This window comes from Caretta caretta, chromosome 5, assembly GCF_965140235.1.
Source record: "Caretta caretta isolate rCarCar2 chromosome 5, rCarCar1.hap1, whole genome shotgun sequence".
Lineage (NCBI taxonomy): Eukaryota > Metazoa > Chordata > Testudines > Cheloniidae > Caretta > Caretta caretta.
Genome location: NC_134210.1, coordinates 36085025 through 36098052, shown reverse-complemented (window position 1 = coordinate 36098052; position 13028 = coordinate 36085025).

Genomic DNA, 13028 nt, shown 5'->3' with positions numbered 1-13028 from the left:
TGTCACAGTCTACACATATGGAACACTGTATTTACCAACCAAAATACAATATGGTTGAATGCATTTACAAACTGTAACATAGTTTACATTCAGCATATTCTTACACTTTGTAGATTGATTTGTAGAACCAAAGACTGACTCCTCTCAAAAAACATTTTCTTTTGAAAATGAGATGCACTCCAATCTGCCTAAGTATTTCGTCCATTGCCCCCACCCAGTAATATATTTATCCCATATGCAGAGTTCCTCCTTTCCACTATATTGTGCAAGATGTTTTAGCTGGAGTCATTATTGTTTAAAGTAAAAACAAATGCTCATGTGTAAAATGATGTTTGTGCAACTATCCTCACATAGCCCAATGTAAAAAAAAAATTAAAATTCTGGTATTTGGGGGAATGAATGCTCATTCAAAAGTCTTCAGTTACCATAGTAGTGAACACACTATAATACCTAAAAGATAAGTTAGATTACCTAGAATTTCACTAGGTTGCTCTCTTTTGTGGCTGCAGAAATGTGTTTTTAAAATCACATTTCTGCATGGCTGAAATTAGATTGCAGCAAAACCAATTTAGAATATGGTTCTGCCAACCTTTTATGGACTCGACCCAGACTGTTGTTAGACCAGTTTTGCTGCAGCTGCTGTTGAACCACGTTTAAAGACAGTGTCATAGGATCCTTTATTCACCACAGGGGCACCTCCCTCTGGCCATGTCTAGGGATTAGCTCTGGCACCCCGACATCCTCTTCTCACAGTTCCTCAGCCTGTCATCTCACTCTCTCGCTCTGTGGCCCCCTGCTTGCTCTTCAGGAGCCAAGTCTTACAGCCAAGGCATAATAGGCCTCCCCTTCCAGGGGATTATCACAGTCTTCCTCGCCATCCCAGGCAGTCCTTAAGTCCAATGCCCTGGCTGAGTCACTCCCTCAGTAACTAGAGCAAACAAACCCAAACAGTCTTCAAGTTCACTGTCCAGATTGTGCCACTTATTCAGTGTCTGGTAGGGGAACCCATGGCCACCCTCTACTCTGAGTTCCAGTCCAGGGCCCTATCGCCAGCAGCTAAGGTCCATACTACCATAAACCTTCCTAGCACTCCTATGGACTACTTCCTACCTTGCCTATCCCAGGCTCACATTCCCCACTCTTCTAGCTAAACCTTTCCTCATGGTCTAAATCCTTTTCTTTCCTTCATCCCAAGAAGAGCGACTGCAGCCCTCTTTCTACTACTACCTCCTTGGCTTTATAGAAGCCCTGCCTGTTCCTGCCCAGGTGAGCTTCCCTTGGTTAGGGCTTTCCTCTCAGTCTACTACATTAATTGGCCCATCTGGCCTACATTAACCCCATTCAGGGCAAGTGTGGAGAGCACACCGCATCACAGATGGTTGAATAGCCAGCAAAGGTGGGAGACTTGGGAACTACAGACCAATGCCCCTTTGTACTTTGTTTCTTTTCCTTAAGGCTGAACACAGTTCTATAGGGATTTCCCATCTTCCATAGTTTTGGAAAATGTGATGGCTCTGGCGTGATATCTTTGCTCATATGAAGGCTCAGCATTGTCTGTGGAAAAAGTCCAAACTAAAGGTTGCAATTTATCAACTATACTTGTTTTTTATTGCTATAGAAGAGTCCTGCAACTCCAACCTTACTGCTCCCACAACACTGGAGCATTCTAATTGTGCCTTCATAGTAGACAAGTCATTTCCGAAATGTTGTAACCTTGATATTGATTGTCTTATGCTTTGCGCTAACCTGAATATAGATATGCTCAGAGGAGCAGCAGTATGCATTTTGATGGGGTGATTACTCTACACTCACCCTGCAGGGTTTAATACAGACCAGATAGGCCAATTAACCCATTAGGCAACTAATTAAGGAGACTCGGCTGGGCAGGAATGGGCACAGCCTATAAAGTCCAGGAGCTGAAAGGAGAAGGGGCTGCTGGGAAAAGGCAGCAACTCTCAGGAGAAAGGAAGGACTGAGTGGAGATTGCAGTCACTCCTTGGGAAGAGGGAGGAGGCTTTAGGGAACTGGTAGGACCAGCAAGAAAAGGGGAACCAGTGGTAGGAAGCAGCCCAGGGATAGAGCAGTGAGGTCAGAGAGAGAAGGCCCAGACTGCTGAGCTGAGGGTCCCTGGGCTGGAACCTGGAAAGGTTCCCTTACCAGCCCCTGGGCAAATGGTACTGAGGTAGTGGTTGGGAAGACTGCCTAGGATTGTTGAGGAGCTAAACTTCTCCTGCAAGGGGGAATATGGACAGTGACATGGGCTGAGACACAAAAAGGACACTGTGGTGCCTAAGACTGCAAGCAGGGCCACAGGTGGATAGCAGTGACAGACTGATGGTATGCAAATTGCAGATAGGTCATCAGCCTCAAGTAATCCTCGGAGTACCAGGAGGAGGAGCCAGTCCAGTGGTGAGTGGTGCACCCTGTGACAGGCATATTGCAATGTACTACAATGGCCCACACTGATCCATTCTCCCCTGCACTGGAAGGATACCCTTTATACTGGACATGTAGCCCTTGAACTAGACTTTCTACTGCACCAGGTTTCCTAGATCAGAACAAGATTTAGATCTTAATCTTGAATGGCCCATCCACAAAATCAAACTGCTCTGCCTCTTGCACTTACGAGCAAAAGTAAAGGAAAACAGAGAGATCTGAGGAAAATAATCAAAAGTGTTCTCAATCCTGCAAGTTCCTCTGGCATGGGCAGACCCCAGTAGTTAAATATGTTTCAAATGCAGTGGGAGCAAATCTGGTTTATTACATGGCTTGACTTCCCTCCATACAAGGCTGGACAAATCATGTTCTAAGTTGGTTTTGTAGTAACCTCATTTCAACCACACTGAAACAGACTTTTCAAACAGGCAGCTTGAAGGACCAGGTCCTAAATTAGTCATTCATCCCTTCTGATGCCAGTTCCAGGAGGTGACTTTACGATGCAACACACCTGCTATTGCTGAAGCTTTGGCTCATCTGGAACATAATTTGATTTCTTATATGCTAAAAGCGGCCTTATTTTGGAAGTGTATGTTGAAAGGCATGAAGAGGGAAAACTTTGAGGTACAAGAGGATTTTGCTACAATTGAAAAATTACAGAGAATTGGATCTGTGTTTTGTAGATGAGCCCCATATAAATAAGGGGAAGACTATTAAAAATATCTTAAAATCACACTAACAAAATCTTAAAAGTCACACTAAAAATACATACTTCTACAGACAAAGTTTCCCACTGTTAAAATTTCTTCATGGACCTAAGTAAGGGCCAGTTCTGCTCTGTCCATGGAACGCTGACAAACATTTATGATGTTCTGTGTCTGGTGCCCTTACTGGGTAGTAGCTGAACATTTTAGAAGTCCAAGTGTATAATGTATTCATAGTTTGCGGTTTCAGACTCTCTTGAAAAAAGAAAAGTTTCTAATGTCTTTCCACAGTTCTCCAGGTATGTCCTCATTCACAGAAGCTTTTTTCCATCTTCAGTGTCGCTATTTTTCAGTACACATGAGGAATTACATACCACAGGAGCTTAGAAAGCTATATAATCCTTTATCACTGTCTCTAAGGTCTTTGTCTCAGATATACTTCATTCTTTTGCAAGTGAGAGCACTATTCATTGGAAGTACTAAGATTGTGCTATCTCAGTGTAGAAGTTCAATCAAGCTTACCATTTCTGAATCATAGGGCCACGCTGCACTCAGCACAAAGCCCTAAAAGGGAGCAGAAGGGAAAACATCCCTGGTATTCCCAAGGGCTGACCAATGTAAATCAGAACTACCTCAAGATTCCGATAGCTATGCCAGCAACTAATGGCCCTAATAGGCCATTACGTTACTCAAGGATCATGAGAACACTGCTGTATTCCACCAATGCCAGCACCTCCTGGGCACACATGTCCTCTCTGCCAAAGAAATGGAGAGAGAGTGGAGTAGAGCTGGTTATGTCACCACCCAGGGACTCCCCAACACCAGGTAAATCCCCATTTTCAGGGTTAAGGCAATTGCATGCCCCCTTTGTGGAGTATTGGGGGGATAGGACCTAGCCCATCTTTCATTTGAGACACATGTGGTTCAACCAAGAAGGCAGTTGATACAGTTTATTACATGTTTGGAATTGTGAGGGGCTCTCAAGGCTCTGGAACACAATTAGGGTTTCTTACAGTGGCCTCTTTCCAATTAATAAATCTGCCTCCTTATTTTCTCCAAATACATTTACCATGGAAAACAAGACCTCACTGACTTCCTAGACTGGTGTTTCTCAACCAGTGGGTCAGGCTCTCCCAGAGGAGGTCCCAAAAGGTGATCAGAGAGGTCGCAAGGTATTGAACATTTTAATATAATCTCAAGCAAAGAAAATCTTGCTTCTCCACTGACCGCAAACCTTTATTCTTAAAGGCCAAGTATTCTCTGTCAACCACTCGAAACACTCATATATAGGCTTATTGTTATCATTGCTATATTCTTGACTTCTACTTTTATAGTAAATGTAAGAGGATCGTGAACATTTTTTACTTCAAATAAGGGGTCACCAACCAGAAGCAGTTGACAGACATTGTCCTAGACCACAAGGTCAGAGTTTGTAACAGCTAGCTCCATTCCGCGCTTGGTTATTCTCTTTTTTGTTAACTATCATGTGAAGAAGAAGATAAAATGTTTCCCCTCCATAAAACAACCAATACGGGAGATAGTTCTCAAAAACCAAGACTGAACTGCCAGTTTCCAAGAAATTCTCCCTGAAGTCTTGCAGGACTGGGAAGGAGTTATGGCTTTAAACCTTGCAAGACATCCATTAAGAGAACTGGCTGTATCATGCAACTCTCTCACAAGACACATGTCTATGCCCTACTGCCACCAGGATTTAATGCTGGATATCTGCATGCAAATTTCTATGCAGATTTTTACTGGCTCCCTAGGGGAACATAATATATGGAAGAACTTGTTCCACAGCTCAGCTTCCTCTAGTATATAATCAGATTTGTTACTACTAAAGCAGATGTTACTTTAGTTCCTTTTTTCCAAACTTGAGCCTGTTGCAGGATCAGCTCTTACTGCCCAGAGTTGTGGTTATTGTGCAACTCTATCTCACATGCTGCTGTTCTACTACAACTATTTTAAAGCATAACTCAGGCCTTTCCCCATACTACTCTTGATTCATGGTTTCTAATAATCCGTGTCAAAGAAAGGATGTGAAAGAACTAGTGAGTCAAGACTTGCAGCTGCATCTTCTCTGAACCCTTTGGAAGAAACAACCATGGAGAATTCCAGCACCACCTCCTCCATTATCCTTGGGATAATTCCAAGTTCCTCAGTCTCATTGCCTGTGACAGACAGATTAAAACTAAAGCCGGTTAGGAATTTTTGGACAAAACCTTTTCGGCAAAAAATGCCTGTCATGGGGTGGCCCAGCAACCAAAGGGTTAATATAGGCACTGTCAGCCACAGTTGATTGGCAGCCTCACAGCAGGAGGACAAAAGGGCTCAGAAGCAGAGGGGTGAGATGCTACTAGAGGCGTGAGCATGCTTGAGGAAGGAACTCCTGTTGGCAGACCTCTAGGGAGCCGCCCAGGGACAACACCCCAGAAACAGACCAACAAGCTGGAGAGCCTGCAGAGGCCTGGGGGAAGGAGGTGACTGTCAGAGTCGGCAAACCCTTGTCTAGTTTGAGGGCCCTGAGCTGGAATCCAGTGGAGTGGGCGGGCCTGGGTTCCCCTACCAACTCCCTGCTGCATAGGCGCTGACTCCATGGGTGCTCTGGGGCTAGAGCACGCATCTCAGCACCCACCGGCAGCTCCGCTGATCAGCTCCTTCCCATCTCCCCCAGCGCCTCCCGCCCGCCGTGATCAGCTGCTCAATGGTGTGCAGGAGGTGGTAGGGGGAGAAGCAGGGGCAGGAAGAGATGCAGAAAGGGTGGGGTGCGCTGGGGGGGCGGAACAGGGCAGGAAGGGGTGGGGTGGGGCGTTGGGGAAACAGGTGGAGTGGGGGCGGGGTCTGGGGCAAAGCGGGGGTTGAGCACCCCCAGGTAAATAAGGAAGTTGGCACCTCTGCTACGAGATACAATATTTGTGTACAAAGCATATACAAATTGAATGCACTTGAAGATTTTATGGAGAAAATGTCAAACACTTAACCTCACCTGAACCTATCATATAGCAACAACAATAGCTTATGGAGAAAATGAACAAAGGATAAAATCAATATGCAGTGACAGTTAGCCACAAGTCGAAGGCACACATTCAGGAAATGCAACAGCCATTGACCCAGCGAATAATTTTATTTCCCAGTCCTTACACATCTTCACAGCCAGACTTCCATTCTCAAAATCAGATTCAAATTCCAAACTAAAACTCTCTTTTCACACTGCCATCCTGCAGACACCAAATCTGACACGGCTCGTCATCACACTGTATATTTGCCACCTCCAACACACTCTCTTCTTAAGGACATAGGCATATTGTTTTCATTGATACAAGGTGCCAGATGAACAGCACGGGACAAAGAGATCTTTTATCTATAGCTCAGGCAACAGTATAGCAAATTTCCCAGCAATCTGTCTCACCTGACTTGGACTGGATGGACCACCTCTGGGGTAAGATCTTAGTTCAGTTTCCATGTTCTGCTCTTCTGACACTGCCACCAGCAAGGGCGCCTACCCTAATTATGCATACAACTGTCCTCTGAGAATTGAATTGAAATCATCAACTCGGTTCACAGAGGTCACCAAACAGCCATCACACGATGATAACTGTTAGTGACTAGTGGCCGGAGCTGGATTTCAATGTGTGACCTCGACTTAAAAGCTTGTTATCCCATTACCAATACTCGTAGCCATCCAGACCCCAGCTAAAGCACCTAATATTTCTATAATACTGTTGTGTATTAACCAGAGTCTTAAAACATCAGTTTCAGTTGAGATGCACAAGTAGGGGTTGTTTCCATCTATAAATCAAACTGCCTTTAATAGATATATTTTCATAAAGTACTGGAGAAAGTCCTTATAGTGCTAACCTCTGTGTTGATATGCAGTTCAAGTCTTTGTTGAATTTCCAATTTGATTAAGATAAATCTTAATTTAATTAATTATCTGGGCCCCTCTTCTCAAGTTTCTAGTTCATCAGTGGCTTCTCTGTCTCAATGTTAGCAGAAGAATTTGCTCTAACTTGTAATGTGTGTGTGACAGATTCCCAATTCCATGCGGCATTTTCTGTTTTCTGCTATAGCCTATGTGTAAGTAAGTCATATTACATTTACAGTCTCTCAAGTCAATTTGTATTTCAAATTCTTTTTTCTTTGTTTTATTTTATTTTTTTTAAAAGGTCATTCTGCAGCTTAACCATATCAGATCTCTGTTCAGTTAAGAGCCTTATACAAGGCAGAGCTACAGGTGAAAACCCGTTCCTTACAAACTCAGTCACTAACAAAATTAATGCTAGATTCAAGATGAGCAACTTACACTGAAAACTCTTTCTGAAATGTCTTCTGCATAGCAGAACTCAGGCCTTGAAACGGGCTCAAGAAGTCATCTTAGGAAAAACATTACAGTGATATCTTTAGGAGAACACATAATTATCCTAATAGCCTTATGTACTTCTCAGGAAAAATTAGAGTTCAATTTTTTTATGCCATACACTTGAGAAACTTGGAAGCAGTCAGCACTGATCATCCAGCTATTTGAATTTGTGTACTTGGTGGGAAGGGTGGTGTTAATTCTTTGGTGCTATGAACCAGGAATAACTCATCAGCTGTGTTAATGAAATGTATTGTGAGAACTCACAATCAACCAAACTGCAGCATCAAATAGTTCTAATAATTTAGCACTCATCAAGATTTGGAATACCACCTACAGCCAAACACATCTATTTGTTCAGGCTGTATTTGTACAAATTAAAACTGTTATGCACCAAAGATACAAAGAAAACAAACAAATGGAGACCATTTCCCAATCTTACCCTTGGAAATTTGCCAGTGATCTAAACTTGTTTGTGTGGTTAGCAAGAAACCACTGAACAAGAGCACTTTGTGCTTCTTCTTTTTTCTTTATTGGGAAAAGAATACTAGGTGAGTGTCGAAATGCTCAGAAAACAAAGCCAACTATTACAGAGATGTCAACTCAGTCCAGCTTCAGAAATCTAAAATATTCCTTTCTCTATAAACTCTTTCATTTTCTTTTCACCTGTTTGTATTAAGTTCCCAGTGATCTATGAAGTTTTTTTCCTTAATGGAACTTGTTCACCAAAGGCATATGACGTTCTCAACATACAGCCAGTAGAAGGGAAACGGAAGGTCTCTAGCTCCATAAAGGGAGGTTGTGGGTATGTGGTGGAGGGGAAGATGGCTGTGTGTTAAATTCTTCTCCACCATATAACCATCTCTTTCCCCTCTCACCTGCTATAGAGGCACTCTGCTGAATATGGTCAAGAGGAAGCACGGTCAGAAATAAAGGAATGAGTCAGGGAATAACTGCTGTATGTACTAGCATGTTCCCAGAATGGTAGAACTGATTATACAATTTGACCTAAGTGGTTGCCAGCTTGTTTGCATTAAGGGGAGAAATTTGTAAAAGGAATAAGGTTTTTCTTTGGTGCAACTCTGTGTTTACAAACAATGTACACAAAGTCCTGTTTCCCTGAACACAGAAAGAAACAGGAGGTTTGGAAATCCAAGCCTTGTTTTCCCACCCAGTCCTGTGCACTAAAGAGTTGTGTCTCTGCTCCCTCTCATGGTCATAATACCAGGGCTTCTTGGGCCTTCTCCTGGCTTTCTGGTCACTTTCTCCTTGCTTGCTGCTTCTGGCACACACAGACCCACACAGCAACCAATTAGTGCCAGGCATTTACAATCAGTCCCCAGGGAAACCTTTCTTATTCTTTGAGTTAATTCTTGCTCAGGCTTTCCCATGTAGTCTAATGCCTTGGGTGATGGTTTCTATTGTTTCAGCTATCTTAGTCCATAAAGGAGCTTAATTGCTTCTTCCATTTATCCTGAATGAAAAGAGGCAGGCACACCCAATGAGGTCTCTGATTGCCCATAGATCAAAGACTCACTTGTTAGTGGCTACTAACACCCTCCAGCACAACACAACTAACAGGGGGAGGTGAGGAGGAATGTCTCTCATGCACCATAGGAGGATTTGTGCCTACTTCAACTGTTGGAGAGTGAGTGGAAATTCATAAAATGTTACAATCTCAATGTGCTCTCGTGCTCCAGATTATGATAGAAAAAGGTATTTAAAAGGGAGAAAGAAAAACTGGAATAGTCTGAACAAAAAATCTGATGATAGAAGCCAAGGACTGGTGAGATCATGATTAGCAAACAAGAAAAGAATTTTTTTCAGAGTAGCAGCTGTGTTAGTCTGTATCTGCAAAAAGACAGGAGTACTTGTGGCACCTTGGAGACTAACAAATTTATTCGAGCATAAGCTTTCGTGGGCTACAGCCCCCTTCATCAGATGCATAGACTGGAACATGTAGTAAGAAGACTGTTGCCCCCTTACTAACATTCAGTGGGGGTGTTTCAGTTGCTAACTCAGTACTAAAAGGGGGAAGGGTCAATGGGGAATCAGGACCCTGAGACTGACAGCCCCCAGGAACAATGGGGAGAGGCCAATGCTCCAGGTCAGCCTGAATGACAGGGCGAGCAGGCTAATGAGGGAGTCAGGAGGCCAGGGGGGTCTCGTCCTCCGTGTGAGCTGGAATTGCCTGGGTCAGACAGAGTGGGGTTGAGCTAAGGAGAAAGCAGGGGCCCAACTAAGCTGGGGAGCAGAGCTGTGCCAGATCCCGAGGACCAGAAAAGCAGCCCACAAAGCAGGTCAGTGCTGGAAGCAGAGTCACAGAAGCACCCTGCAGAGCTGTAGCAACCAGAGGCAGAGGGGCCAAAGAAGCAGCCCAGGGAGCTGGAGGCAGAGCAGCAGCAGCAGTGCAGAGACAGTGGTGGAGCTGGGTGCTGTGAGCAGCTGCGGAGTGCGAGGGGGACCCTGGGCAGCGGGCCCAGCACAGGGAGACGTCTCAGCCAAGAGGCTCTGCAGGCCAGGCTTGGATCATAACCCCAACAGGGTGGGGGCGACACTGGGAAGAAGGATCCTACCACTTAGAGCCTGAGAGCGTGTGGCCACCACCAGAGCAAGTGTCCAGCCCACAGCATTCCTGCAGCACAGCCAGGGCCTGAGAAGAAGGCCTGGGACTTACAAGGAACAGACTGTGAACTGCCCTGACATTCCAGAGACACTGTTTGTGATGTTCCCTGCCACAGGGCGGGGTGATGTTTCCTTTAATCTTTCCCATTTTTCCTTATTCTTTTTAAAATTAATTGTTGATTAAATAACTTTCATTTGCTTTAAATAGTATGTAATGGTCAGTGGGTCAGAGAAGTGCCCAGTGCAGAGAGAGTACCCCAGAGTGGGGACACCCTAGCCCCTGTCCTAGGTGACCACAGCAGGGTTGGGGGTCGAGCCCCCCAGGAATCCTGGGCCCAGCCTTGTTGGGGTTACGAGGACTCTGCCAGACAGGAGAGTGGAAGGGGAGTCCTCAAGGGCAGGGAGGCCACTGGGTAAAGGAAATGGGAGCGAGGAATCAGATCCTTTCACTAGCCCACTTCACCAGAATAGTACAGAAGCCAGGAAAGTTCCCCACAATAGCGGGATTATTCCCCGCTTACATATACACATACAGAGAAGGTGGAAGTTGCCATACAAACTGTAAGAGGCTAATTAATTAAGATGAGCTATTATCATCGGGAGAAAAAAACTTTTGTAGTGATAATCAAGATGGCCCATGTAGACAGTTGACAAGAAGGTGTGAGGATACTTAACTCAAGGAAATAGATTCAATATGTGTAATGACCCAGCCACTCCCAGTCTCTATTCAAACCCAAGTTAATGGTATCTAGTTTGCATATTAATTCAAGCTCATCAGTTTCCGGTTAGAGTCTGTTTCTGAAGCTTTTCTGTTGCAAAACTGCCAGCCTTAAATCTTTTACTGAGTGGCCAGAGAGGTTGAAGTGTTCTCCTACCGGTTTTTGAATGTTACGATTCCTGATGTCAGATTTGTGTCCTTTTATTCTTTTGCGTAGAGACTGTCCGGTTTGGCCAATGTACATGGCAGAGAGGCATTGCTGGCCCATGATGGCATATATCACATAAAAACCGGTAGGAGAACACTTCAACCTCTCTGGCCACTCAGTAAAAGATTTAAGGCTGGCAGTTTTGCAACAGAAAAGCTTCAGAAACAGACTCCAACAGGAAACTGATGAGCTTGAATTAATATGCAAACTAGATACCATTAACTTGGGTTTGAATAGAGACTGGGAGTGGCTGGGTCATTACACATATTGAATCTATTTCCTTAGGTTAAGTATCCTCACACCTTCTTGTCAACTGTCTAAATGGGCCATCTTGATTATCTCTACAAAAGTTTTTTTCTCCTGATGATAATAGCTCATCTTAATTAATTAGCCTCTTACAGTTTGTATGGCAATTTCCACCTCCTCTGTATGTGTGTATATATATAACTTCTTCCTATACGTTCCATTCTATGCATCCGATGAAGTGGGCTGTAGCCCACGAAAGCTTATGCTCTAATAAATTTTTTAGTCTCTAAGGTGCCACAAGAAAAGAATTGATCAGGAATTAATGGACCAAAATTGGTCTGTCAAAAACTAGGCCTAACTGGTGGAAAAAATAATGAGGGGATGGGCTATTCTACCCACCAACAACAACTTTTTGGGGTCCTTAGAGAGACTTTGGGTTGGGGACTGAACTCCTGGAGGATTCCCTGGAAAAAAAACCAATCGGCCTCTACTTTGCCCCAAAGACTTTGACCTATATTGTTGAACCTTGGCCAGTGGGATGTCTAGCCCAGCACACTTATGAGGATGCCTGACCATCACTGTTAGACCAGTAAGAACCCTAGTCCCATATATGTGAGAGGCTTCTCTGTCTTCCCTTCCCTCGTGTGTTCCTTTCCATCACTCACTGTTCCTCCTGTCCTCTCTTTCTTGTCTTTTCACCTCATACTGAGACCAACTGCACAACAGGTCACCAACGTAGTGGGATGAGATGGCCATCCATCTCAGTCCAGACTGAGAACGACCAGTGAAGGAGAGGGCCCTAACCAGACCAGCCTGATAGTGTCCCAGCCTAGGAAGTAAGCCAGGGTCCAGAACAGCAGCTGTCATGGCCAATCTGCCAGCCCACCCCAACCATCCATGATGCACCAGCTGCCCAAGAGCAGTGGCAAAACCCATCTTTCCACCATCTTTACTATCCTATCTCTTCTTTCTTTTTGCCTCTCTGGTTTGTCAAAAGCTGTGCTGGGGTCTCAAAGGAAAAAAGTAGTAGAATGCAAGGCAGTGAGAGGCTCAGCAAAGGACAAGGAGCAGCATATCTAGACTCTAGGCCTGCAGCTTCCCTAGGCCGCAACTACTACCATCTAACAAGGCCTGGTAGCAGAAATACTTGGCAGGTTGTGAGCCTTAAGGACCCCACACACTGCAGGATGTGCCACCCCCCCAGATGGCCCAAATGATAGGCCATTCCTGATTAGCCCAGACACTATTTAAGCCCAGGGAGGCTACAGGAAGCTTGTCTGTGCACCTAGGTGGAACCTCAGCTAGCTGCTGCTACAGATCCTGCTTCCTTGCATTGCTTCTGATGCCTAGTTCCTGACCTTGTCTCTACTTCCTGGTTCGAATACCTAGTTTCTGATGCAGCTTGTCTTCTGCTTCCGATCCTTGGTTCCTGACGTTGGCTTTATCTCCTGGCTCCAATGGCCGGTTTCTGACTTGGCTTTGTCCCCTGCTTCTAATTTCTGGCTTCTGACTCTGGTCCTTGGTTCCTGACTAGATTGACCCATGATTCCAATTCCTGACATCTGGTTCCAGCCACTAGGCTGGCCACCTACAACCCAGCCTGACACAGAGCCCATCCCATCCCTACCTCCCTCTCTGTGCCTGGCTTCTGCTCCCCTAGGGCGGTTCCACTGTCCAGGTAGCCTCACTACCCAGCTCCTGACATTGCCCAGCTCTGCCCCAGGCTCCCAGCAG